Source organism: Mizuhopecten yessoensis, unplaced genomic scaffold (assembly GCF_002113885.1).
Source record: "Mizuhopecten yessoensis strain PY_sf001 unplaced genomic scaffold, ASM211388v2 scaffold10963, whole genome shotgun sequence".
NCBI classification, from domain to species: domain Eukaryota; kingdom Metazoa; phylum Mollusca; class Bivalvia; order Pectinida; family Pectinidae; genus Mizuhopecten; species Mizuhopecten yessoensis.
Window position 1 is genome coordinate 249150 of NW_018408809.1, and position 12214 is coordinate 261363.

The 12214-nt window shown below is 39.1% G+C and overlaps 1 protein-coding gene across 1 annotated transcript in view; it reads right to left on the reverse strand.

Annotated features, from left to right (window-relative positions):
• The window catches only part of LOC110464133 (high-affinity lysophosphatidic acid receptor-like), an 11802-nt gene extending 10239 nt beyond the window's left edge, over positions 1 to 1563 (reverse strand). Inside the window, exon 1 of the mRNA XM_021519199.1 lies at positions 1355 to 1563. The gene's annotated coding sequence lies outside the window, so the exon portion shown is untranslated. The remainder of the gene's footprint in view (positions 1 to 1354) is intronic.
• Positions 1564 to 12214: the final 10651 nt, after the last annotated feature.

Here is a 12214-nt window from a genome sequence, read left to right on the forward strand (position 1 = left end):
CATTTACATCAACAGGAAATACACCAATACCAACATTTAAAACATTAACAGAAAATACATCAATACCAACATTTAAAACAAAAATAAACAGGAAATACATCAATACCATCATTTACATCAACAGGAAAAACACCAATACCATCTTTTATATAAACAGGGAATACACCAATACTAACATTTAAAACATAAACAGGAAATACATCAATACCAACATTTACATAAACAGGAAATACACCAATATTAACATTTACATAAACAGGAATCACCAATACCAACACTTGCCCTCTACAACGCCAACACAACAAACATTTACATAAACAGGAATCACCAATACCAACTTTTACATAAACAGGAATCACCAATACCAACATTTACATAAACAGGAAATACATCAATACCAACATGCACATAAACAGGAAATACATCAATACCAACATGTACATAAACAGGAAATACACCAATACCATCATTTACATAAACAGGAATCACCAATACCAACATTTACATAAACAGGAAATACATCAATACAATCATTAACATAAACAGGAATCACCAATACCAACATTTACATAAACAGGAAATACATCAATACCAACATGTACATAAACAGGAAATACATCAATACCAACATTTACATAAACAGGAATCACCAATACCATCGTACTGAAGGAAGCAACATCACCGTTTACCAACTATTTCCCTCCAACACACGTGATCATCTCAGGAAGAGGACATTACTAGATCACGGTAGTACAATAACAGATGTCAAGATAGTCTGGTGACCTATAGATATATTTCATATATATAACTACTGTTTTGATGGGAAGTACCATATATTATGAATTATTTGTTTGCCTTCCAGTCCTTCAATTATGGACAATGAACCCTGTAGGTGATTGTAAGTATGTACATAGATCAGTGTCGGTGTTAGAGCGGCCATAGTCAAATGTTTGATTACAAACGCACATGTTTCGATGCCTTTCTGATTCGTCTTGCACAAATCATAATCAATGAAGTTATCGATTATATAAATTTGATTTTAAGAGAAACTGTTGTAAACATATTTACCCTAGAGACGTTTCAGAAGTACTTGTTCGTAATGGCAACGTAAGAAAATATTGAAACATCCCATTGACATGGATTAAGTTCATGTAATTAATAAATAACACATCTTTAAACAATGCTTGACAAATGACAATCTGAGGAGGAAGACATTTAATTGTAAATATCTGAACTGAGTGCTTAGTTGGCTGGTCGTCACTGATTAATCATTTCTCTTATACACTGAAAATAGCAAGCAAATTTCATGGTTCAAAGTAACGTGTAAGAGGTTGGAAACGTGCAAGAAACCTACCTGAAATGTCTTCTGTCTACAGTAAAACACGTCCAGACGAGGCCGTCCTCGACATCTGGTGTGCCAGTGACGTAACATCACGGTCAGTCCTCGTCGCCAACGTCCTCTGTCAACATGGTGGTTTAGAAAGTAAATACAAGGAAACCATAATCCATGTAATATCGTCCACACTCGAGTGTCCTTATCTCCTTATCAGAGCCCGACCCTCGTACCAGATCACCCCGGGGCGCTATATTGACCTGGCGACACGTGCTCCTTACGTCGGGGACACGTATTTATAGTCATGCACAAGATAATCTGGCACACAAACCACACAGTGCGTCGACAAAGCTCTAGTTTGGAATCACGAACGTGAACTAGTAATAATGACGCTAATGAAATATATTTATCACATCATCGGCCTGTTATCCAGTAAATTCGCCCGTGTAATATTTTTACATATGTCACTAGTATAATATACCCTGTAGCGTTTTTTCATTGGCTGTGCCAGTCATAAATCGATTGTGACGTCATAATATTGACAATGACGTGACGTCATAAATTGTGAATGGCGCAACAAAATGGCTATCTCCGTTTGATTAAGCCCTCAACAGTTTGGCTTTAAAACCTGTCAAAATGTAAGTTTTCTGAGTTATGTGATAAAAAGTAAAAACTTCTAAGACTCGTTTCATAAAATCTCATATGAAATGAAAACAAATTTAAGATCCTTTATGTAATGCTGCATGAAAGGGATACGAATTGTATTGTGATTTTGATGACACGTGCCTTATTTTGTTTGTCTCTGAAATTTTGATAGGGCTCAAGAGGAAGAATTACAGAAATACAAGTTAAACAATGTTAAAGCTCATATATAAGGATTTTAACCTAGCTAAATCTCACTAACTCCATATCTACAAAATGTCTTTCAATGTTCCGGTATAAATAAAGGTATTTTTATTGTTCCCCACTAAAAGATCAAACGTTAGTAGTTCGAAGCATCGCATGGTGTCAAAATTCAACATAGGCTATTGAGGGTTTACTGAGATGAACAGTCCATTCTTCTCATATCTTATCGCAATAATAGCTCTCAGGAGCTACTGTTCCATGTTGATATGTATGCGACTCTAAATAAAGCTTCTTTTATCAAGTTCTACCAAACAATTCAAGATGGCCGCCATGAACTCTTCTTTGCTAGCCCTGCTTAGCTTTGTATTTCTATAATAGCATGAAGCTTACGGACAACTATTCCTTTGAAGCAATGAGTTGTTCATTGCAGTGGAAAAATTACCAAATTGTCAATGACAATGTTTTGTTGGGTTTTTTTGTGTGTAATATATGAGGGTTGAACAGCGCGGTATGTACACTGCCAAATAGGTCTAATATATCCAATATATTACAAAGGGTTTCTTTGCGAAAATATTTGGCTATAGAGCCCGGGGTAGAAAAAAATTGCGTTCGAATATAATCACATGTCTTTGAATATCGCGTCTTAACAATTCAGACTTGGGTAAAATACTAACAGTACTATATACACAGATATAATATATTTAGACAGATCCCGAAGTAGGGTGAGAAACTGAACAGACTTTATAAAAGCCCTACATACATGTTTGATACGCTGTATTGGATAAAAACATGCATTTCTGACTTTTTCTTCAGATAGATCTATCAATGGTGGTGAACGTTTGCTGTCATTTGTCTGTCTCCTGTTGATGCCAGCATTGCTACTCCATGGTAGTTCCCTTTTAATCAATAAGCTGCAACAGCTGGTTTAAGTTTTATTTTCTAGTCGCTGCAGCCAGTGGTATTATTTTGCCAGTTTCTCGAATATTTCAATATGCACATGCACGCGTGTACCCTCACTTGACAAAGCAAACTCGTGTAATAATCACGTACGGCTCACTTGTTTTAAATTGCAAATACAACATGCGTGTCAAACCGCAAAATAACATGTACGTAAATGGGCTTATTACACAGTGATTGAGCTACAGTTGGTCACAGGTCCTAGACGGGAGACTTCACTCAGTGTCAATTACATCTGTATGGTAAACTGCTTCATATGGACGCACAAGATATGATACTCCGATATGAATTATGTAGACACACTAAATAAAGATCCGTAATTACCCCATGAACGACTCATTTTTTTAACCGAGTGTTGATCTACACATGTGAAACACCGTAATTTTACTACGGTCTCAAAACAAATACGTAGGCTTTCAATATCAGTTCCCTGTGATTGGTTGATTTTTTTTCTTTGATCGAATTTGACACTAAAATGAGAGTGATAATGTTTGCTAGTTATATATCCTTTCTTATAACGAGATCAGTATTTTAGCCATAAAAGACAAAAAGACGACCATCCGTGGTTAATGTATCTTCGAAGGATCGTAACAGACCACTACCAGGCCGTTAGAACAGCTAATGGCCGCATCGTGGGTCACAGCAAGCGACAACGACATGCAAAAATCACCGTTTTTACGTCTACATATAACCATGGCTGTTGCGATGACGTAGCATCCGGATTGATAAACGTATTCTGTAAAGGCCATATGTGACATTCAGTTCCGATGATATCAACAAAAACATGCTAAGAATGTTTTAAGTATTTTTAATACAGAGTGTTTTGCCAATATGTTGAAGTAAAAAGTTCATCTGATTGAACAGAGTTCAATTTAACACCCCATGCCGTCAAAAGTCAACAGATAATGGGGTATACAACGAAAACCTAAGTCATATGACGACAGTGTACAAACATAATGGGGTACTACAACAACGTAAGTCATATGACGACAGTGCCCACACATGATGGTACCACAACAACCTAAGTCATATGACGACGGTGTCCTTAGATCACGGGGCCAAAAGCGTCTAAATGTCGTACGAATACAGTGCCCTTAGATCACGGGGCAACAAGCGTCTAAATGTCGTACGAATGCAGTGCCCATAGATCACGGACCCCCAAGCGTCTCCATGTCGTACGAATACAGTGCCCATAGATCACAAGGGGCCAAAAGCGTCTAAATGTCGTACGAATACAGTGCCCGTAGATCACGGGACCAAAAGCGTCTAAATGTCGTACGAATACAGTGCCCGTAGATCACGGGGCCAAAAGCGTCTAAATGTCGTACGAATACAGTGCCATTAGATCACGGGACCACAAGAGTCTAAATGTCGTACGAATACAGTGCCCTTAGACCACGGGGCAACAAGCGTCTAAATGTCGTACGAATACAGTGCCCTTAGATCACGGGACCACAAGAGTCTAAATGTCGTACGAATACAGTGCCATTAGATCACAAGGGGCCACAAGCGTCTAAATGTCGTACGAATACAGTGCCCATAGATCACGGACCCCCAAGCGTCTCCATGTCGTACGAATACAGTGCCCATAGATCACGGGGCCACAAGCGTCTAAATGTCGTATTAATCCATTGCCCATAGATCACGTGGCCACAAGCGGCTAAATGCTGTAAAAAGACAGCGCCCGTAGATCTCGGGGCCACGACCGGGTAAATAATAATAATAAAATACAACATTTATATAGCGCTCTACATAATTCTTAAATTACTCTAAAGCGCTTTACATTATATGGATAATAGTATAAGTCATAATTGTGAAACAAAAACAAAGGCTTACAATCACCTTTATACATTAGGCAAGCAGATAAGCATCGCAATGTGCTCATAAACGAATAAATAAAGGTTGGTATTTACCTGACGTCTTTGCAAAGAGCCTAAAATGCAGACGTGAAGAGGTGAGTTTTGATGTCCATCTTGAACTTGGCCAGGGTATTTGACTTTCTAATAGCAGATGGTAAGCTATTCTACAACGTAGCCAAAACCCTCCCAAAGCACCGGTTTCCATAGGTCACAGAACGAGATTTTGGGACTCACAACAATGATTCTGACTCCGACCACAGTGACCGTGACGGCTGATACAGGGTAACAAGCTCCTGTAGGTACTTGGGAGCTGTTCCATTCAGTGCCTTGTATGTGTACACCAAAAATTTGTACTGCGACCTGTATCGTACAGGTAACCAGTGCAATTAATATAGCACTTGTGTGATGGGCTCTCTCTTTCGAGTACGAGTAACCAGCCGTGCTGCGGTGTCTTGGACCCTCTGCAGACGACTAGTCAGTTTGTCAGAAATACCACAGAGCAGGGCGTTACCATAATTCAACTGAGAGGTAACATGTGAATGCACCAAAATCTTGCATGCATCTGCAGTTATAAACTGCTGTATACAACTTATGTTCCTTATCTGGTAGTAACAGGATTTGGCAATAGCGTTCACTTGTTTATCGATGTTCAGTGAACTATCAAAGTATACCCCTAGGTGTTTAACAGCTGGGACAGGCTCAATAGTTCTGGCACCGCCTTGAGCTGGAGAGCCTTTGCTTGCTGACAGTTTGGGGAAAAGACGATTAGTTCCTGATTAAGCTTTAGCATGTTGGCGTTCATCTAGGTACTGATATCTGTCAGACAAGCTTCCAGATTTTCTGAAATTGTATCCCAACCGTCCTGTGGTTTGATGACCATGTAAATTTGTGTGTCATCAGCATAGGAATGATAGCGAAGGCTATGGCGACGACAAATCTCTCCGATCGGTTTGGAGTACAGGCAATAGTTTCGTGGTCCTAACACCGACCCTTGAGGAACCCCGAAATCTAATACTTTGCCATGTGAGGTGTTAGATCCGATGACAACACACTGTCGTCGTTCACTCAGATAAGACTGTATCCAGCATAGTGCGGTATCGGTTACTCCATTAGGGTACGCAAGACGTTTATAAAATATGCCATGGTCGATGACGTCAAATGCAGCTGACAAGTCCAGCATGATAAGCACCGCTCTGCACTTGTTATTCAATGCAGAAGCTATGTCATATTACGACTGAGACCATATATCACGGGCAACAAACGGCTAAATGTCATATGACAACAGCTTCCTTATATTATTGGACAACAAGCGGCTAAATGTCATATGACGACAGCTTCCTTATATTATTGGACAACAAGCGGCTTAATGTCATATTACGACTGAGACCATATATCACGGCAACAAACGGCTAAATGTCATATGACAACAGCTTCCTTATATTATTGCACAACAAGCGGCTAAATGTCATATGACGACAGATTCCTTATATTATTGGACAACAAGGGGCTTAATGTCATATTACGACTGAGACCATATATCACGGTCAACAAACGGCTAAATGTCATATGACAACCGTTTCCTTATATTATTGGACAACAAGCGGCTAAATGTCATATGACGACAGCATCATCAGATGTTGAACCAACACCAGAGCTAAATGACATGCATGGCTATAGAATATGGTGCCACACAATAGCTCACATCACATGACATGCATGTCTATAGAATATGATACCACACAATAGCCCACATCACATGACATGCATGTCTATAGAATATGGTACCACACAATAGCTTACATCACATGACATGCATGTCTAGAGAATATGATACCACACAATAGCTTACATCACATGACATGCATGTCTAGAGAATATGATACCACACAATAGCTTACATCACATGACATGCATGTCTAGAGAATATGATACCACACAATAGCTTACATCACATGCCATGCATGTCTATAGAATATGATACCACACAATAGATTACATCACATGACATGCATGTCTATAGAATATGATACGACACAATAGCCCACATCACATGACATGCATGTCTATAGAATATGATACCACACAATAGCCCACATCACATGCCATGCATGTCTATAGAATATGGTGCCACAATAGCTAACATCACATGACTTGTATGTCTATAGAATATGATACCACACAATAGCTCACATCACATGACATGTATGTCTTTAGAAAATGGTACCACACAATAGCTCACATCACATGACATGCATGTCTATATAATATGATACCACCCAATAACTAACATCACATGACATGCATGGCTATAGAATATGATACCACACAATAGCTTACATCACATGACATGCATGGCTATAGAATATGATACCACACAATAGCTCACATCACATGACATGTATGTCTTTAGAAAATGGTACCACACAATAGCTCACATCACATGACATGCATGTCTATAGAATATGGTACCACACAATAGCTTACATCACATGACATGCATGTCTATAGAATATGATACCACACGATAGCTCACATCACATGATTTGCATGTCTATAGAATATGAAACCACACAATAGCTTACATCACTTGACATGCATGTCTATAGAAGATGGTGCCACACAATAGCTAACATCACAAGACATGCATGTTTATAGAAGATCGTGCCATACAATAGGTCATGTCATATGGCGTCGTTGTTCTCAGTTAACCATCCGGGCCCCTCACACTGAAATGTCACAACTAGTGGACACTGTCATTTTGGACGCGCAAGACAGTAGACAAAGTGTACACATTTCCTTTCGGTGACCATAGACCGTGTATAGTAGGTATCATAAGTACGATATGTTGTTAATTCGATGGAAACCCAGCACAAGAAGGCCATATACTATAACTGTACAGTAGATTTATGGTTTAAAGTAAAGGGCACCACTGTATTCGTTATAATAGCAAAACAGAGTTCCATGCAGTGTTTTCCCTCTCTATATAGAAGATGAAGCATGCTAAAGGATTTTTTGTTCTGGCTTAGAGTAACTTTCCCTGTCATTTTGTTCAAAAGCTTTGTCGACCATAAATTTGGCACTCCTTTTGATCGTATGCCTGTATAATTCATGTATGGCTGGTTGATGTATAGGTCATTAATGTCCTACCAACAGTAAAGGTCACATGACGACGTGCCACCATGTTTATGCTGGAGGCAGGGTATGTTGGTATATTTTTGCCTCTTTATATCGTTGCCTCACTGAAATACCATGCCCAAGGCACCCACCATTGCATACTGATTGGTAACATTGTACTGACAACGGGGGAAGCCGGAGTTGAGTCATGTTTAATGTAAAGGTTTTGAGTTCGACCCATGCATATTTCTTTTTTGTGTTCTATTTTCAAACATTCAAATTTCGAATTACTACAACTAGGTAAAAATTCTTAGCAACCTGTGATTTTTATTAAATATATATATATCTCCTAGATATATCTTATGTTTTTAGGGTAAAATCACGAAATCAATAATATAAGGTCGTACTCGTTTTACGATATGATATAATGACACTTCTAGTGAAATAACGGACCAATTTTTCTCAGATCCGGAATTGTGTCCTCTGGAAGGCGATTACTTGTGTTACTGAAATCTGGTATATCCTTTAAAATATCCTCTGGTAGCGAGCTGGAACATTTTTCTGTGGTCAAGAATACTAATATGAATCAATATAATGCGCCGTTCAATCATATCTCCCCTCTCTTGTCTGTATTCCTTCGTTGGCAGGCTCTGGGTTTTAAGGAAAACAAACAACTATTGGTTACGGAGTCTGCTTTTCGTTCATTGGTCATATAATACACATTCCCAACGGATATTTAATTCCTTTTCAATATATAACTGACGTTCGTGTAACACAGCCTAGATGTGTCTGATAGGTGTTAACGTTTCGGTGACCAGTACCACGCCCACTCTACCAACTCCATCAGATGACTGATCAGTCAAGGGTAACTCTATCGAGATAGACACAGGGTACGAGACAACTTCACAAAGGGGTTGTAGTCAGCTTCGACACGTTTTGTAATGGGAAAAGCCTTTTGGGTAAAGAACCGCTCCACACAGGCATATCTAAAGTATATTTATAACTCGACCGATCGCTCGGTTGTTCTGATCGATGTGATTTTGATGGTCGATCAAGTAGACCCGAAATCCTCTGCCGGTCCCTATACTCGATTTTGTAGACGCTCTCCGCGATGTTTTCCTTCATTGGTTTATCCACAGGATGCATAAGGACATAACGGAGAGCCTGGTGAGGTTTCATTACTTTGTCATGGTTGCGGTATACTGGGTGGTTTACAACATGGTTTTGATGTAGTTGGAGATGATAAAATAAGCCTTTTTTGTTAGATTTTCCCTCTGTTTAGTTACCCGTATGCGTGTCCAGTCGTAGGTATCTCCGTTGCGATGGATGAATGGACAAGAAACGCAGATATACCAATATATACGGGTGTTATTTTTGTAAACCAAGAACGTTCCTGCTCCATTCATTCTTCATTTGTTGGCCGGTTTCAGCGCTTTGTCCATTTCCAAGTGTTCGCAATTTTAGTACTTAGCTTCAATAACCATTGTCCATTCACCAAGATGGCACCACCAGCAACACGTTTTTACTATATAACTTGTCATATCAAGCACATCCTGCAGGTCCTGGATTGAGAAAATAATGTACCTGCTGCTACCCACAGCATGTAGTAAGAGGCAAGAATAGATTAACAAGAGATCCCAGAGGGATCTTGGCGCCCACCTTTGTACCATCTTCATTAGTTCTTTGTCAGTTCGATCTTTTCTCTTCTTTCCTCTAATCTGTTTGATCAAGTCATGTTAACAGTAAATGCACCTTGAGGTAACTTTTGATCTAAACTTAATACTGATGTGTATGAAAGCCAACCTTCAAAGTGAGTTCGTCATTTCACATATTTACTAGTACAGTACTTAATGTGAAAGAAATAGAATCGATCATTGCAATATGAGAAAGATGTTTAGTTCTTCTTTTAATCCATTTTGTTTTTATGATCAGTCTCAAAATATAACATACACAACGAGGGATCAAGGGGAACCTACATTTAAAATTTGAGAAAGATCCCTCCCGTACTTAGAAATAGCGATAACAAACTTTCACTATCAAAATCCAAGATGGCTGCATGTCGGCCATGTTGTTTATCCGATCAGTCTCAAAAGTTGTCCTGCACAGCTAAGGACCAAGGGGAACCTACATATAAAATTTCGGAAAGATCCCTCTGGTACTTCTTGAGAAATAGCGATAACAAACTTTCACTATCAAAATCCAAGATGGCTGCCTGTCGGCCATGTTGTTTAGCCGATCAGTCTCAAAAGTTGCCCTGCACAGCTCAGGACCAAGGGGAACCTACATATAAAATTTCGGAAAGATCCCTCTGGTACTTCTTGAGAAATACCGATAACAAGAATTGTTTACGGTCGGACGACGGACGACGGACCACGGACGCAGGGTGATTTGAATAGCCCACCATCAGATGATGGGGGGCTAAAAATTGGAAGCAAGCAACTAAAAGACTGGAGTTCATCCCCAAAGTCGACCAGCCATCCAGAGGTCGTTACGAGACGATTTATAACGCCCAGCTGCACTATTTCATTGCGATTGACACTAAAGAGTTGCACAGGCCCAGGAGCTTTGCTTTGTTGGTCTCTACGTATATATATTGATTGCCCGCTTTGTCAGTTCTTGTATCCATATTTGGCCAGACAATAAAGAAGTTTGAGGCACGATATAAAATGCTTACGAAAAGTCTACGAACTTCTCCATCATCTTCTACGACTCTGAAAGTCTCCTATATTGTGGAAACCGGTAATTTCTATGCAAGCACATTCTACTTTCCCTATTTCAAATGTCCCTTTACATTACGCTGATCACAAATGGTCATTTAGAAATACTTCCTAACCTCTGTCGGACACAATAGTCAAGCAAGAAAACAATGAAATTCAGCAACTGTGATTAGAGATAAACTTTAGTTGAGTTAAAGTTATTGTACACGTTCATCAACGTCGGCCAGTGATATACAAACGGTGTCCACCATGCAGCTGGTTAGGAAGAATAAAGTTCATAACAGGACACTTTTGTGACGTGAATGACACTCGAGTCGATTGCTGTTTCTACTGTGAATATGTATGTTGCGAATGTTGAAAACAAACTACATTGTATGTGTTAAATATACACTTCACTGACTTGGTTACGATGAAACGGTCTCGTCCATATATCGGGTTCCACAGCGTTGTTTCATCTCTATCGGGGTAATTAAACTGCTGCAAGGACTATACTTGTGTGACGCAGATAGGAATTTGGCCTTCATTTTAGGCCACATGGACCGGAGAAGTTTAGATATTGTATGACCTAAACTATGGCGTCCCGAGTAGCTATGCGTTTTAGGGGTTTAGATCAATTTTCTGTAAAAATGCCACCTCCAATGATGATAATATACTTAGTTTAGATACAAATATAGTTGTGTAACGAATTCTCGGGTCCGTGTGTTTTAGGCTTATCTTGTGACTTGAGAGACTGCAGTGCAGTGCACCATTGTTCGGAGATAGTCCGACTTAGTATGATGTGCACAGGCTACCTACTACATCATAAACTTGCATTGAACCCGGTGAGCTCAACGCCCTAGTCACTGGTCTGTAGCTGTTTTAGTAACTTCTTTCTGGACATCTGTTTATTGGGTTTCTTTTGTGGATGGTCCCATATTCCGTCTAAAGAGTGAGGCCCAGTAGAGGGACTTCATATTTGAAGATGTATTGTTTATCAAATGAAACTTATCATATGTTATTATAAAAGTTAAGTATATTGGTGATTAAATTCCAATTTTATTTTCCGACATGATATACTTTGCCTGATCCCTCTAAATCATGTAAAAAGAGAATCACAATAGCCCAAACATATCTGGATTTTCGTCTGGTTTGGAAGTTACTATATACTTCCTATTTGGGTGGAGAGAAGAAAAACCTGAAAATTTGAAAGAAGCTTTAGTTTCTATAATTTTAAATGTCATGAATTTACATAACCACAGATTTTTTTTTATCAATTAAAGAGATATTTTTGAGAATGTGTAGCAAAGCTAAACAGCATCGTAGAAATAGGACCGCGGTAACTCTATACTAGCTACTTTCGTGACGAATGATTTTGGAAGCATAGTATTTCAACGTTACCATGACTTCAA